General features: G+C 38.9%; 1 long non-coding RNA gene across 17 annotated transcripts in view; it reads left to right on the top strand.

Annotated features, from left to right (window-relative positions):
- The window catches only part of LOC141558463 (uncharacterized), a 234,652-nt gene that overhangs the window by 143,467 nt on the left and 74,180 nt on the right, over nt 1-17,005 (top strand). The window contains exon 4 of one of the 17 annotated variants that reach the window (XR_012487070.1): nt 16,225-16,284. The exons of 14 other annotated variants lie outside the window; for them this stretch is intronic. This is a non-coding gene — a long non-coding RNA (uncharacterized LOC141558463). Of the gene's footprint in view, nt 1-94; nt 382-16,224; nt 16,716-17,005 lie in introns of those variants that run through there. 2 more of the 17 variants (XR_012487069.1, XR_012487071.1) reach the window with 2 other exon arrangements.

The raw sequence follows: 17,005 nt of genomic DNA, 5'->3' as shown, positions 1-17,005 counted from the left end.
AACCAATGCCAATAGTCAACAATAATCAGAAATTACTCTCAAAGAAAAAAGCAGGGAGAAATAAGCAGGATAATAATTTGTCCATTTCATTTAGATCACAGAAGCCTTATCTGGTGATCAAGGCCATACATCTCCTCAAGAACAATGAGCAAACACACTACATGAGACAAGGACAGAATAGACTCTGTGGACACAAATCTAATCACAAGTACCCCATATTCATATGGAAAGTGGGTATCCTATGAATAGGAATTGTCCCCAATGTCTGGGACATAATGAATTTGCTAATGAGAAAGTATAAAGGAAAAAAGGAAGAAGAAGAAAAGGAGAAAGAAAAGGAGGTAGATCAGGAGGAGAAGAAAGAAGAGGAAAAAGATAAAGAGGAAGGAAGAAGAAGAAGAAGAAGAAGAAGAAGAAGAAGAAGAAGAAGAAGAAGAAGAAGAAGAAGAAGAAGAAGAAGAAGAAGAAGAAGAAGAACAAGAACAAGAACAAGAACAAGAACAAGAACAAGAAGAACAAGAAGAAGAACAAGAACAAGAAGAACAAGAACAAGAAGAACAAGAACAAGAAGAACAAGAAGAGGAGGAGGAGGAGGAAGAAGGGGAGGAGGAGGAGATAGGGAAGGAAAAGAAAAAGAAGGAGTAGAAAGAAGAGGAAAAGAAAGAGGAAGAGGAGATGGAGGAGGAGGAAGAGGATGAAAAGAAGAAGAAGAAAGAAAAGGAAGAAGGAGGAGGAAAAGGAAGAAGAGGAGAAGAAGAAAGAGGAGGAGAAGGAGGTAAGGGGGGAGGATGAGAAGAAGGGGGAGGGAGAGGGAGTAGCAGGACAAAGAGGAGGAGGAAGGCAAGGTGAAAAAATTCTTTGAAGATAGGACCTGGAACCCTCTAACAAAGCTCTGTGAATCCTATCTTGCTTGGATCCCATAAACAAAATTCATGGAATCATAGATCATAGATTTGATGATAAAAAGGAACTTTTGATATTATCTAACCCAACTGCCTCATGCTATAGATTAGAAAACCTGAGACTCACAGAAATGAAGGGATCTTGTCTAAGATCATACAAAAAATGAAGTCCTTTATACCCATTATTTTATTTAAGTTTCACAACATCCCCAGTGAAGTAGAAACTACAGGTATTATCATTTCTAATTTATAGAAAAAGAAAATGGGACTTGGAAAGATTAAGGTTTAGAGGTAGAATTTTAACTTGAGAATATTGTGTCCAGATCCACTACTCCATTCACTATATCACATTGCCTACTCATCTATTTCTACCTTGAGTACTCCCCATTTCTGAGTGATAGTATCAGAGACAGCATCATAGGAGTAACATCATCTTTAGCAACAATTCACATCTATAGAGGATGCCCCAAAAGTCTTAATCAATTTCAAAGCATTAACAGCTCAAAATTTATTCAGCTTTTGGAGACTTATATTTCTTTTTTTTTTTTATTTTAATAGTTTTTATTTACCAAATATATGCATGGGTAATTTTACAACATTGACAATTGCCAAACCTTTTGTTCTAATTTTCCCCCTCCTTCCCCCCTCCAAATGGCAGGTTGACCAATACATGTTCAATATGTTAGAGTATAAATTAAACACAATATATGTATACATGTCCAAACAGTTGTTTTGCTGTACAAAAAGAATCGGACTTTGAAACAGTGTACAATTAGCCTGTGAAGAAAATCCAAAATGCAGGTGGACAAAATTAGAGGGATTGGAAATTCTATGTAGTGGTTCATAATCATCTCCCAGAGTTCTTTCGCTGGGTGTAGCTGGTTCAGTTCATTACTGCTCTATTGAAACTGATTTGGCTCATCTCATTGTTGAAAATGGCCACATCCATCAGAATTGATCATCATATAGTATTGTTGTTGAAGTATACAATGATCTCCTGGTCCTGCTCATTTCACTCAGCATCAGTTCCTATAAGTCTCTCCAGGCCTTTCTGAAATCATCCTGTTGAGACCTATATTTCTTAATTCAACAAGTATTTTCAACACATTTTCTGTATGCCAGGCAGTGTTCCAGCTTCTGGAGATACAAAAATAAGAAAGGCACAGCCCTTGCCCTCTAGGAGCTTACATTGTATTTAAGTTTACAAAGTGCTCTCCTCACAATAACCCAGTGAGAAGATGAAGAGGAAGAAAGGAGACACATTTGGCTGTTGCCAATGTGCATCAACATTCTCATTTTACAAATAAAGAGATTGAGGCTTAGAAAGGTAATGTAATACCAATTTCCTGTGTCACCTAACTTCTTAATAACAATGGAAAGACCAAAATATAAACACAGGTCTTCTTCCTTTCCTGATTGATGAAGAAAGAGTCTATTTATTTTTTTTGTTCTTCCCATACTGTTACCTTGAGAGTAAGGACCATGCATCCTTAAATTAACCAAAAATAGAGGGATAAGAACAAGTACAGGACCTGTTTGGGAAGATCAAAACATAAACACAGATTTTCTTCCTTGCTTGATTGATAAAGAAAGAATCTATTTTTTATTCTTCCCATACTGTTGCACTGAGAGTAAGGACCATATATCCTTAAGTAAACCAAAAACAGAGGAATGAGGACAGGTACAGGACCTGTAATTGTATTGGTAAAAAGAATTTCCAGGAGAGGAAACTCCCTCTCCCAGTGCAGAAGGCATCTTCTCTTAAACTTAGTTTCAAAGAGTTGCCTAAGCCCTAGAGCACAAATTAAGTGACTTACCCTGGTTCACATAGCCAATATGTGTCAGATGGGACCCAAATTCAAGATTTTTTTCAGTGTGAGACTGGTTCTTCAACACCACTGAAGAAATAGGAAAGAGAGAAAAGATGAGAGAATGAGGGGTGGGGATGGAAAGCAGCAGAGAACCCAAGCCCTGCGAATAGATTTATTATGTGGATCAAACATAAAAATGCTCTTTGGAGTTTGTATTTCTCCTTGCATGGTAACGATAGCAAAATTTGGGTCACCAAGTTAACCAGGAGAGAAGAAATAGAATTGTCTGGCACTCAGATTTCTAAGACAATGGGCGCTAGTTTCATCTAGGAACTGCCTCACAAACTCCACTTGAAACAAAAATCAGATGTGTCTCCTTTCCAGAAAGTGGAAGAGGAAAATATCAATCTGTTTGGGGGAAAGTTAGGAATTGAGCCTGCATGAAGTGCTTGATATATGACTGTAGCCTGGTGAGCAACAAGGGATTCTTTCTGTTCCATTTGATCTCGGTCTGGTAATAGGCCCTCTTGACATCAGCCAAATAGGGGATGACTGAGGATGTTTTAAATAAGATGGTTACAAACTTCAAAGGCCATTCTTTCACTCCGCCCCCTCCTCCTTTCTTCCTCCTTTCACTCAAGGCCCTCCATCCCCTTCCTAAGCAAATTGTTACAGGGCCAAAATCGATTGTAGGATGATGGAGAATCAGGGCTCTGGTGGCAGGTGGTACCACCTGTGTGTGCAGAACAGTAAGTTAGGGGTGGGGGGGCTCATCTGCTTCCCAGTTGTGGGCAAGGGGTGGGGGAAGCACCGTCTGATAGTGATTGCATGTCAGGTGGGAGTGAGGGGAGGGGCTCTTTCTTATGCTGAGCCCTCGCACTCCCTGATTCTCCTCCTCTTCATTCTTTTCCTAAAAGAACTTTGAAGAATTCCCCTCATGAACCAAGCAGCAATCTGCTTCTTATAGAATATTTCATAAAAAAAAAAAGCTTGAAGGAAACTTTGGAAAAGATCAAATCCACCCCTTTTACTATGCAGAGGAGGAAATTGGGGCCCCAAATCAGGAAAGGTATTCACCCAAGGTCATAGAGAAATTTGGCTGCAGAGTCTGGTATCCTGCCTCAGTCCAGGGGACTTTCCACTATACCTCTTAGTTTGCGCACTTGCCCTGGGAAAATTAGAACTAATGGTTCTTTGAACTAGATCAGACCAACTAGGACTGATCTCATCTAATACATCAGGTAGAACTAGCTACATGATCAACTATCTTTTTATTAAGTTCTTTGGGGAGAGATATAATAAGAACAATTCCCTAGGAAGGAGAACCCCAAGTTCAGAGACAAAAGCACTCTGCTAGGATTAATTAAATTATACTCAGAGTTTCTCAATGGGATGACCTGAGTTTAGATGGTTGGCCCCAAAATGTTTCTGTCTAGCCATTGTTGACTACAACACAGAAATGAGGCAGCACTTCAGGACAGGAAATAAGCAGTTCTCTGCTCACTTGAAACCCTAGCTGAGGCATCATGATTGACAGTTTAGCTCTTAAAGGTGCCAAAGGGTTGCTGGGAATGACAATAGAACCAAAGTTCTCGCTTGTGGGATGAGTCACCTCTAAAAAGAGTGGGAACAGTCTGTGGCCTTTGTTTAATTTTGAACCTCCTCCTTAACACCATGCCCAGAAACAGCCTCTAATGGGAGCTGTGTCCTGGGGTGTATTGTAGGAGTGGAGAGAGAAGCATGTAAAGGAGAATGCATTAAGCAAGGCAGTCTTTGTCTTAGTCTGACAGGAAGATATGATAGCTGGAAATGAGCTAAGAGGAGAAGAGAAAGCAACCCAGTGACACCTGCAGGTGTGTTTGCTGGGTAAGCCAGTGACAGGAAGCTTAAGAACTTCTCTGGTGACCTGGAGGGGCTGCAGCATGATGGGACAAGTGCCTCTGTTAAAAAGCTATATAGGTCAGGAGACTTCTTAAGCACCAAAAAGGAGGGGTAGTATCAGGGAGACTTGCTTTATGATGATGCCCCCAGAAAATGGCCAACACAGTCAGATCTGGTCAAATGTGAAGGATTATAATGAGAATTTCCTGGCACAGGATTTGGCATCCCATCCTGCAAGCCCAAGACATTTTTTCTGCCACTTGCTATCTAGGTGAGTTGTTTGAGAGACTCTAGATCTTGATTTTCTTACTAAAATAAAAAGTTTGGGTGAAATGATCCCTAAGGTCCCTCAAGTTCCAGAGCTGTGATCCTATATTGTTGTTCAGTTATTTCAGTCACATCTGATTCTCCTTGACCCCATTTAGGGTTTTCTTGGCAAACATACTAGAGTAGTTTGCCATTTCCTTCTCCCGTGTATTAAATCAAACTAGATTAAATGACTTATCCAGCATCTCACATAACTATTAAGCATTTGAATCCCTATTTGGACTCAGATTTTCCTGACTCCAAGTCCAGTTCTGTAGCCACTGAGCCATCCAGCTTCCTTCTGATACACAGTGGGGACTTAATGGATGTTTGGTGATTGATGGAAGAGAGGAAGCCATTGTTATGAGTCTAAAAGGATCAAGGCTGAACTTCAGGAGAAGACAGAGCTGGTTAGTACAGTGTGAAAGTATTAGGTTGGGGAAACCTGAGAACCCTAAGTTGTCCAAACCGAGGAAGCCAGCTATGAAGTTAGATCATCTCAGGTTAGTCTTCCTCCCTAAGGGACATATCAGTGTTCAAGGAAGCAGAGAACTGTTCATATAAACCCATGTGTAATAATAGGGTCTGCATATGGGCAGACACCATCAGTTTGCTAAGATGGAATCTTCTTTTTGGAAGACACTAGAAAATGAGAATTGGAATCAGTGTGGACATTTTATGTTTATTGAGTCTACACTGTGCTAGACTCCCATCCCACACTTATACAAACAGATGAACAAATATTCTTTCCTTAAAGAACTAGACCATTCTTACATTAGAATATAAGCTCCTTGAGATCAGACTTTTTTTTTCTTTCTGCTTATATTTGTATTCCCAAATAAGCATTTGTTATTGACCTAACTTGGTTAGAGTTATTGTAGTTGTTTAGAGTTGTTTCAGTTCAATCTGATTCTTCATGATCCTTTTTGGGTTGTTGTTTTTTTGTTTGTTTGTTTGTTTTTGACAGAGATACTGGAGTGGTTTATCATCATTTCCTTTTCCAGCTAATTTTACAGATGAGGAAACTGAGGCAAATAGGGTTAAGTGATTTGCCCAGGACCAGTTAGCAAGTGTCTGAGGCTAGATTTGAACTTAGGAAGATGGGTCTTCCTGACCTCAGAGAGAGCATTTACCCACTGTGCCACCTAGCTACTTATCATGGAAAGGTAGCAACCCTTAAGGGAAATTAGCCACATCTTGTGATGTTCTTAGATTCTAACTTTCTAAAGAGCTACACTGTGACATTCAGTTAGATGAGTACACAGCACCAGGAGAATGGCAGCTGCAGAGGCAAGCAGTGGTGACTACAAGTTTTTGTGTACTGAACTCTAGGAATAAAGCTGTGAGCACAGATCATACATAAGGCATGCTGGGATGGATGTTGAAACTTCTTTGAACTGCAGAATCAAAGCAGTGATTTCTCCATTTTCCATCCTATACTTTCCCTCCCAAAAGGAAATAGTTTGTTTCCCAAAACTTATTTCTATTTCTTAAAAGTGTTTATACTTATGTTTACTTTGTCATTTAAACCAAGCTATTATAATAAAAATTGTTAATCACTACACTGCTAATCTATATGTGTCTTTGCTCAAATGAAGCAGTGGGGAATCATAAAAGAGTGTCTGGGAGGAAGATAGATTTATAACTGCAATACTTTGCCAGACAAATGCTCTGGCTGGGGGCTTACAGCTGGGGGGGGGGGCAGAGTCAGAGTAGAGTGGAGTTATTTATTTTTTTAAACATCTTTTCTGGGTAAGAGAAACTCTTCCTAAGCAATGAATCAGCCAGCAATTGGCTGAGGAGTCAGGGTATTGGATGTAGAGCCTTCCCCATTTTCCTTCTCTTTTCTCCAGGTTTTATTTAAGAGGAAAACTCCTCCAAGAAGAAAAGAGCAGAGGGAGTGGTTAGGAAGGAGTATCCTAGAACACACAAGAATATTCATGAGTAAGAGTGACTGAATGATTCTGTTTACCAACATAGCAAGACAGCACAAGATCACACCACTGATAGAAGTATGTACATTTGGAACAGTCAGTACAAATGGCTCTCCTGCCTCTTGCACTCCTGCACTAAGATCAAGGCTGGTCCCGAGGTCCTCCAAAAAGCTAGCCTGGACATTACATTTCATTACAGTTACATATTATATGTGTTTTCAATTTTTTTCAATATATTCATCAGTTATCCAGAATATTTTCTCTTCTTTTTCTTCTCCAGTGCTATTTGTTACATGGCCTAGTTATATGAGAATGAGAAGGAAGGAGTTGCTGGAGAAAATATGATAGCTACAAAACAAAAGAAATCAATGAAAACTTGTCAAAAAAAGGAAAGTAAGCATAATATACAGGGCATTAGAAAGGGATGGGGTGGATATTGTCCAGCTATTTCTATTCAATAAGAAAATTTTAAGTAAAACAAGAAAATAAGATGACATTTGGAGAGGTATGTGATTAGGAAGAGAAGATGGAGACTAGTCATATAGTAAGTGATGATAGATGGATATGCTAAGAGATGTATTAGTATTATCCTGATATTAGATGTTGAGAAAGTTTTTTGGACAATTAGCTGGATTCCATGGACAAATTTATGGGAAGACATGGACAGTAAGTACACTGTGGAGTATTCATGAATGTGTTATAATATGTATTATTGGAGGAAACATCCAATTGTATGAGATGGCATATCCATTTGGGTATTTGAGTTGAGCATTTACATGTCTTTATCATAGTGTGATAATCCAATGTTTCAGCACAGTGCCTGGCACGTGGTAGGTGCTTAACAAATGTTGATTGATTGATGAATAAAGGGCTGGTTTTAGGGCCCATTCAAGTTCGATCCCTGAGACATGAGAGCCAACTCTAGTTATCCTGATCTATATCTTGCTCTTGGACTCAGATGGCTCCAGAGGAAAAATTGAAGCCAATGCCTTTACACAATCCTCCCTCACTTAAATCCAATTCACTTGTATGTCATGGCATTACCTACCACTCTGATGTGGTGGTCCTCTTTGAAAATGAAGGATAAACAGCAACTGCTCCTGACATACTATCTGTGAGACCAGGCAAGTCATTTAACCAATGTGAGCTCCAAACAATTTTCTAAGGCCATAAATTACTGACAAATTGTGGGAGAATTTCCATTCCAGGATTTCCCTTTACTATTTAAATCACAAGACTGATAAAAAAAAGGGCATATTTATTTATTCTCAATTGAGACCTGAGAGCTTTTAAACCAGCTTTATCTTTACTGGTTAATATTAATTTTATAGCATTTAATATATACTAACTAATCCAATAAAATAGACTAAATAATAGTTATTTATTGTCTTCAGAAAATGTTGTTATGATGCTCGTGTTTGTCTAAAGACTATGAAGACAATAAGAAGCAACTATAGCCTTCTTTCATTAATATAGCATTGTCATCTAATTAACTGATTGAAATCTTGAATGGAAGACAAAATACAGATCTGAGGAAACAAAGTATAAAACAACATTTGTAGGAGTAAGTAAGGAGGGAATAAGAAGGGAGAAGTAGTATGATAGCTGTAAATCCTGCTGGGGAGGAGAGGAAGAAAGGGTAGGGTGATAAGTAAGAATGTTTCTAAGGAGAAGGTGTCTAAGAAAGGGATCTCCAGTGTGTACTATGCTTTAACTGATAGAAGGAGAAAAGAGTGGGAAGGAGGGGACAATGTCCTGGATCCAAACTCTTTTTTGCCTGCAAGGCTAGGGATTCATTGGTATTTACCCAAGTCCATTTATACTTGTAGACTCATTCATGAAAATTCTTAAAGAATCTGATATGACCAGTGAGTCATAAAGCCCCTTAGAAATAACTAAATTATTTAAAATGATGTATTTGATTTATTATAATTCATTTAAAATTTAAACTAAATTATATAAATAAATTATTAATAACTTAGTCCAATTCTGGCTCTTTACAGTTGATAAAACCAAAGGCTAGACAAGAGAAGTGATATTTCCAAATTCACATAATATGTTACTACTTTGATGAGAAGCCAAGTGATATAATTACTGGTCTGCCATTCTGTCCATTATGCAATAGTACCTCCAATTCTCACTCCTAGAAAGTCATGCCAAAGGTCTAATATCATCCACATTTACCTGCTATCTGATAGCAATGGACTTCTTTACATTCACTTTTTTATTAACCTTATTATAAAAACTTTCATAAACCTAAATAATAGCTTATTGTTTTAATAAAAGAGATATGTAGAAGAAATTATAGAAATCACTTGTATTATAATATTATTTATTGATATTTGTTATTTACTGTTAATATTTATTTATTGTCAATTATTACATGTATGAGACTCAAGAACTACTTAAGTCTCTAATTTTGAAATTCAGCTCCTTTTTGATTCTATGATTTTTTTCTGGCAGTCCTCTAAAATTAAACCCATTCAGTGTAAAGACAAAACTTAGGGATCTGAGCCAAGTCACAAAGGACAGTAGTACAAGCTTTCACTCAAATATATAAATCAAGACTCTTCTTCAGTCATTTTGATTTTTTCCATAGATCATATTGCCTTGATGAATATTTAAGATTATGGGGTTGATCAGGAGGCTTCTTAATCAGAGAGATGAACATTCAGGAAATAAGCCTTTGGGACTTTTATTATACCTCCATAGGAAGGGTATGGGGCAGGCCCATTGATGGTGTCATGGAGAAGATCCAAGACATCTGGACATTAGGGAATTATTTGATTGGTCCCAGACATTGTGAGACAAAGTTACCCCATCATTCTGGACCTTCTAAAGAGGATTAGTTTTAGTGTCTTCCCTTTTACTCATCTCTGTAGAGACCTAGTTGTGAGGAATATTTTGAGATTTCCCAGAGGAAATTAAGAGCAAAGGCAAAAACTAACCACAGAGAGGAGTATTAATAAACCAGGAAACATCCAGAGGAGAAACATTTAGAATGAAAAAAGACCTCAAATCCATGCCACATGAGAATTAATTGAGGGAACTGAGGGGTGACTAGCCTGGAGAAGAAAAGACTCAAAGAGAAGGACAAAAGTGCTTTCAAATATTTAAAGGCAGTCACATGGAAAGGGGCTTAAACTTTATCTGCTGGGCTCTAGTGGATACAAAAAGGTAAATCTGGTCTTGATAGAAATAGAAACACCCCAACAATTTGAGCCATCCAAGAATAGATTGGTTAACTTCAGTCCATAGGGGTTTCCCTTCACTGGAGGTATTCAAGCAAAGTTGAATAACCAGGGTTTTGACAAATCTATTGTAAAGGATATTCTTTATTGGGGAAGTCAGGTGATCAGTAAATAGAGTTCTGGATCTAAAGTCAGAAAGATTGGAATTCTAATGTGGCCTCAGATACTGACTAGCTATGTAATCCTGGGCAAATCATTTTAATCTCTACCTGTCTCAGTTTCCTCATCTGTAAAATAGGAATAATCATATTTACTTTTATTAATTACTTTTAATATTATTTATTAATATTTTATTTACTATTAATATTTATTTATTGTCAGTTATTACATTATGAGACTCAAGAGCTGCTTAAGTCTCTAATTTTGAAATTCACTCTTCTTTGATTCTATGATTTTTTTCTGGAAGTCCTCTAAAATTAAACCCACTCAGTGTAAAGACAAAACTTAGGTTCTAAGCCAAGTCACAAAGGACAGTACTATAAACCTTCACTCAAATATATAAAATCAGGACTCTTCTTCAGTCATTTTGATTTTTTCCATAGATCAGGAAGTTATAAGCTTTTTGAAGTCAATGATATGTCCTGAGTGCTAATTCTGGTCAGGAAAAATACTGCAGAATTCACAGAGTTATATGAATGAGAGCCATTCTCACTATTACTGTAACTCTACCTTGTTCTCTGAGTGATGATCAAAAAATATTCATGTACTAAAAGAAAATGGGAGACAGTGGGGGACAGTTTAGGGCCCTATTCGGTGGGATAGAAAGATAAGGATCTGGGCAAGGAAGCAACACTCAGTGAGATATAATGACTAAAAGACAAAAGAGAGATGGAATTCTGGAGAGGAACTTAGGATCATGTGGGGGGAAGATGGTGCAGGAGTTGGGGGAAAAGAGGAAAAGAAAAAGGGGCCTCAGTCAGGGAAACGATGAGGAGACCAAAGAAAACAATCCAAAATTGGAGTAACGAATCAGTGGAAGCTCTAGCTATAAAAGTTAGACATTCAATCTCTTGTCCTTACACACAAAGGTCTCTCCCCCAGGTAGTCAGCTGGGCCTTGGGTAGCTGCCAAAAGCCAGCTCTCAACTGGCTATAGATCAGGGAGTATGTATATGATGGAGTGTGTGTGTGTGTGTGCGTGTGCGTGTGTGTGTTGTGTATGCATGCATGCAAGCACATGTGAGTGCTTGGAACAGCCAGGAAAATGTTCCTGAGAAAGACATCTTTTACATATGAGTTTTCTGTATTAATTATTTGGAATGAGGTGTGGTACATAAAAGTAATATTAGCTGACACTGATATAATGCTTACAGGTTTGCAAAATACTCTGTATAGTTATCTCATTCAATGTTTATAAGCCATCCCAGCAGGTTGGTGCTATTATTATACCCATTTTACAGTTGAGGAAGCTGAGTCTCAGATTCAGTCACAGAACATAATGTTGGCTCTGGAGGCAGAGGATCTGTTCAAATCCCACCCCAGATTGTTACTATTTATGTGATATTAAGCAAGTTACTTAAGCCCGTTGGGTCTCAGTTTACTCATCTGAAAAAAGAAAGTTCCCCTAGATTTCCTCTAAGGTCCTTCCCAGCTTTGGATCTAGGATCCCATGAGCATTCCAGCTGGTGTCTGAGGCAGGATCTGAAACCAAACTTCTGGAGCTTGAACTTTCCAACACTATAGGCAATATGCTCTTTTTATCTATCATACTATGTATCAACTGCATGTTACATGATAGGAAGCAGATTATGTATGTATCAAATGTGTATGTATATATCAACTGGAAGAGTGTTTCTGGGAAGGCATTTGTATCTTAATGGCATGTGTATACATAAGGGTGTGTACATAGTGTTTAAGTGTAAATGTGCCCTATCGGATAAAGGCAGCATCCGTGCATAAACTTGATGTGTATATATGTATAATGGTAGAGCTACAAGTGTCCCTGCAAACGGTTGCTGTATGTGCGTGTGTGGGAATGGCAGGGGCGTGACATGGTATCTGTATGTATATGCTCCATAGGGGACAGCCAGGACAGATTCCCTGGAAAAATTGTGGTTGTCTGGAACCTCCTCATTCAGTTTTCTAGTCAAACTGGCCTTCTTGAACCAGAGCAGAGAGAGGGGACTGTCCCCATAAGAATTTGCATGTCAATTCTTTGCTCAGAAAAAACTGGAAGGGAAAATATATTTCCCAATCCTTGCTTTCAACAACTCTGGCATCCCTGCCTAGGTCAGATGTTGTGCCAACAGAAGCAGTACTGATCTCCTGATGGGGTTGTATTAACATACCTCGACTTTGGCCTGGGGGAGTGGGAAATGATGTTGTTTGGAATGAGACAGTAATTTGTTTTCCAGGCCTCCCCAGGCCCAAGGCATCCGGGGGTGGGGGTGGAGGATTGGAGTTAAGACAAAAGCAGCTGGCTACCTAGATTAAAACAGGTGAAAATCCGTCTGCAGTGGCTTTTGTCATCTGAATAGGCTAGTTCTTTGCCCAGTTACCTACATGTTGACTCAATGGACTTCTCTTTATGGGAATAAGAACACTGGTGAATGGATAATCCAGTATTTGAATGGCAGAGGCTAAGAGTCTGGGATGTTGGAATCTTAAAATAACTTAGCTGGAAGACACCTTGGAGATCATCTAGCCCAAACATCTCATTGTTCCTCGGGGAAACTGAGGCCTGGAGAGGGGAATTAACTTACCAAATATCACATAGCAAACGAGTGGCAAAGTCTTAATGAAAAACCCATCTTTACTTTTCCAGCCTGCTAAGCTCTGGGCACCCTGTTTGCACTCTCAATAAATACTGTAATGATGAGAGTGCCTGATAGTCCCTCTGAGACTGGAAAAGAACTAGGATCTGTGGAGCCTATCTCAAGGAAATCAGAGCTTCCAGTTCCCAGCAGTGAGCTGAGGAAATAAGTTCTTTTCATTTCCCTTCTGGGGAGTTGAGTCCCAAGCTGCCTTGCAAGTGGATAGCTTATGTACAAGTTACGACAGGCATTGAATTAGTCACGCCCTGACTTCTGATTTGGGTTCACATTTAACATCTGTACCTCAACCTAGCCTGAAGCATTAGGTCCTTTTTTCCCTCCCTCCTTGATATTCTCTCTCTGTACCTTTCTCTGTCTCCCTGGGCTTCTTTCTCCTTTTTTTCTTCTCTCTGTCTCTGGGTGTGTGTCTCTGTGTCTTGCTATCTCTCTGTGTCTCTCTCCATTTCTTTATTTCTCTTTGTCATTCTATCCTCTTTCTTTCTCTTTTCTTCCTTCTCTTTTCTGTATGTCTCTCTGGGTCTCTGCCTCTCTGTGTCTCTGTCTCTTTGTCTTTCTCTGTCTCTGTCTCTCTCTATCTCTTTTCATCTCTCTGTATGTGTCTTTCTCTCCATCTCTTTGTCTTTGCCTCTCTCTTTCTGTCCATCTGTCTGTCTGTCTCTGTCTCTATTTCTCTCTGTGTTTCTCTTTCTCTCTCCATTTCTCTGCGTGTCTTTTTCTCTCTCCATCTCTCTTTCCATCTCTCTGTCTCTGTCTCTCTCCCCACCTCCACCCCTTAATAGAAGCTCTTTCAGCCAAAGTGTCCAATCCTGAGCAAGCTGATCCCACTGAGAAGTCCCCTAGGTCAGATTGTAAGGGTCACCCACAACAGCAAGCCCAAGTAGTGATAATGTTTCTGTGGGAGGACTTTCTAGGGGCCCTGGGGTCTCTCTAAGCTCAGTGCGTGACCCCCCAGGCTCATATTCTTTCCTCACCGCTCCCTGATGATGAAATCACAGCCTCGATCTGGGCTTGTTCATGTCACAAGATAAATTGTCAAAATGTTTTGATCTAATTGGGTCTTTTTCAAGTCAGCTGAAAACCATCAAGTTGGGAGCCATATGGAGCCAGTGATTAATGAGGGGTATTTGGTTGCGCCTCCGCATCCATCATGAAGTCCCAGATCGGTCTAACACACTCTAATCCTCAGCTTTTATGAATGGGAATGGATTCTGATAGATAATCAAGTCTTCTCTGTCCCTACACATCCCTTTTCTCAAACTGGCAAAGATTTGGTTTCTTTGCCATCCATAACACACCAGAGGCATAGGACCAGAAAGAAAGACCTCAGGACACTCCCTGAATAGGTCCTCCCCTAGCCAAATACCTCCTTACCCTAGGGACTACTCTAGCCCCATTAATATGGAGATGTGACAGCTATAATTCTCCAGAGGGAGAAAAAGAAGGAAATGCATATGGAGAAAAAGAAAGATCATCTCTGACCATTGGATAACCTCTGTTCCAACCTCAGTATCCTGGCTAATCTAAAGCTATATCCTTGAATTGTTATGATCTTTTTACTAAGTACTTCCCATAGGCCCTGAAGAATGAAGGAGGCTGCACTAGGCAAGCCAGAGCTATTTTATCTTTTTCAGTGGGGAAAAGTTATTGCTCTGAGATGGAGGAGAAGCCATTTCCAGAGAGCAGGTGATGCACTCTTAGAAGAGTGGAAGAAAAAGTGGAAAGCTGTGGAAAGTAAAGTAATAACCCTACTACAAGGCTAAAGATTCCACTGGAGGTCTGGTAGTGGGAGAGAGCTAGAAGAGAAGAAAATTTCTACCCTCCTTTCCTCCACTTTTTTGTCCCCCAAAAGGGTGAGTAACCAGAAATGATAGTGTTCCCAAGAGTAACACTTCACCTCTAACATGGCCTCAAACCTGCACATCCTTTGCTGATTATTTCCATTTGGTCTTGTACATAGTTGTTGGTGTATTGTCTCTACCATTAGCCTATGAACTCCTGGAGTAGGGACTGATCTTTACCTTTCTTGTATACCCAGTCCACACACAGTGGATACATGGTAGTGACTGACTGACATCCAGATCCCTGCTGGTAGACATTGGAAAGATTATCATTATCTCCAGAAATTTGAAAGGCATTGAGAAGGATTAGGTTAATTCTCTGGGGTTCCATCAAATAAAATTTGGGCCAGTTCTGGAAGCTATAAATAATATATTATATTATATATTATAATATATTATAGAATTCCTAATGATTGATTTTTTCAAAGATTGAATAAGCTGCCAAGAGGTGGTGGGATCTCATTTACTTGAAGTGTTTGAGCTAAAAGTGGATGATGACCATTAAAAGACTGTTGTGGAAGTTATGAACTGAGTATATGGGAATGACAGAGGAATTGGAGGGGATCTCAATGACTTTTTAATATAACCAATCCCTTAACCAGAATCCCTATAGGTAAGTGTTCAGTGATTCTTTGCTCAGAAACATCTAGGAATGAGAAAATCACTATTCAATATTACTTCAATTGATAAAAGATTTCTTCCCTGTATACATATATGTGTGTGTGTGTGTGTGTGTGTGTGTGTGTGTGTGTGTGTATGGTTTTATAATTGTGACAAGATTGGTATATAAATAGGAAAAGTTCATTTAAAAAATAAAAATAACTACTAGAGGTCAGTTTCCACTTTCAACTGGAAGAGATCTGGGATAGCTTCACAAAGAAGATGGCATTTGAAGCTGGGTCCTGAAAGATGGCTATGATATTAGTCCAAGGCAGTAAGCATGGAAAGGATTATGTGGAAAGGTCAGAAGGGATAAGTCACTCTGGTGGGAGGATGAGTTGCTCAATACAGCCAGAGAATAAAGGGTAGGATCATTAATAAGCATTTATCATATTCCAAACAATAACCTGAAGGGGAATAGTAGCAGGTAAGTACAGAAAGGCAAGTTGAAGCTAGTCCTTGAAAAGCCTTGAATGTCAAGCATAGGGATTCAGGTAGCAACAGGGAGCCACTGAAAGTTTTTGAGCAGTGGTGTGTGATATGACCTAAAGCTGTTAAAAAGATTAATCTCACAGCCCAGACAGAATGGATTAGAAGAGGAAGGGACTCCCACTACCTTCCCTGAGGCCAAGTTTCAGTGGCATGTGGAGTTAAATCCAAATCTAGCTCTAATAAGGTCATTTTTATGTTTATCTTTTGTAGGTGATAGTTGGAAGTCAAATCCTCAATTAGATAAAAAGACTGGCTCTAATATACTTTAGAGGTGATTTTCTTTTTTTTCCTTTTGCTGGAACAGGAAGCACAGACTATCCCAACAAAGTATATTTACCCTTCTAAGAATAACTAAGTTTTGTCTTTTTATTCTTAGCAGATGTTGTGTATCTCCAGAGGTTTACAAAAGAATCCAGGAAGACAACTGGCATTGATGGTATGTCAGCTATGTATGACTGCCCCAGCATTCATTGTTCAGTGCCTGTGAACTTGTCACTAACAGAAAGATCTGGGTTAAACTTTCACACTCACACGGTATGGTTCCCAAGCACCAGGATTTATTATTGCTGATGATCCCTTTCTTTGATCAGCCAGACTCAGTGGAGTGGAATTTAGTGTGCAATTTATTTTAAGTAGCTGGGAAGTTGTATCTTTTCTAATAGGGCACATCTTTCTAGTTTCCTAACCCTGTGAGAAGAGACTAGGACTCACAAGTGTCTGCTATCATTCATAACTCAGTCAGGACATATATGGATGGATAGATAACAAATATAATAGATTAATAATAGATAGTATAGAGAAATAAATATAATAGAAAATAGATGTGACAAATAGGTATAATAGATATGATGGATTAAAAATAAATATTATAGATAATTGGACATTTAGATATGATACATAAATATAGATAATAGATATGATATATACATGATAGATATGATAGATAATAGAAAATAGATATAGGTAGATAATAGGCTAGATAGCAAACATGATAATCAATACTATAGATGTGACACACTTTGTGTCTAAGATAGGTGTTTTTTGTTTGTTTTGCTGAGGCAATTGGGGTTAAGTGACTTGCCCAGGGTCACACAGTTAACACGTGTTAAGTGTCTGAGGTCAGATTTGAACTCAGGTTTTCCTGACTTTAGGGCTGG

Source organism: Sminthopsis crassicaudata, chromosome 2 (genome assembly GCF_048593235.1).
Source record: "Sminthopsis crassicaudata isolate SCR6 chromosome 2, ASM4859323v1, whole genome shotgun sequence".
NCBI lineage: Eukaryota > Metazoa > Chordata > Mammalia > Dasyuromorphia > Dasyuridae > Sminthopsis > Sminthopsis crassicaudata.
The sequence above is the reverse complement of the archived record's forward strand: the minus strand, read 5'-3'. Positions and strand labels throughout refer to the sequence as shown.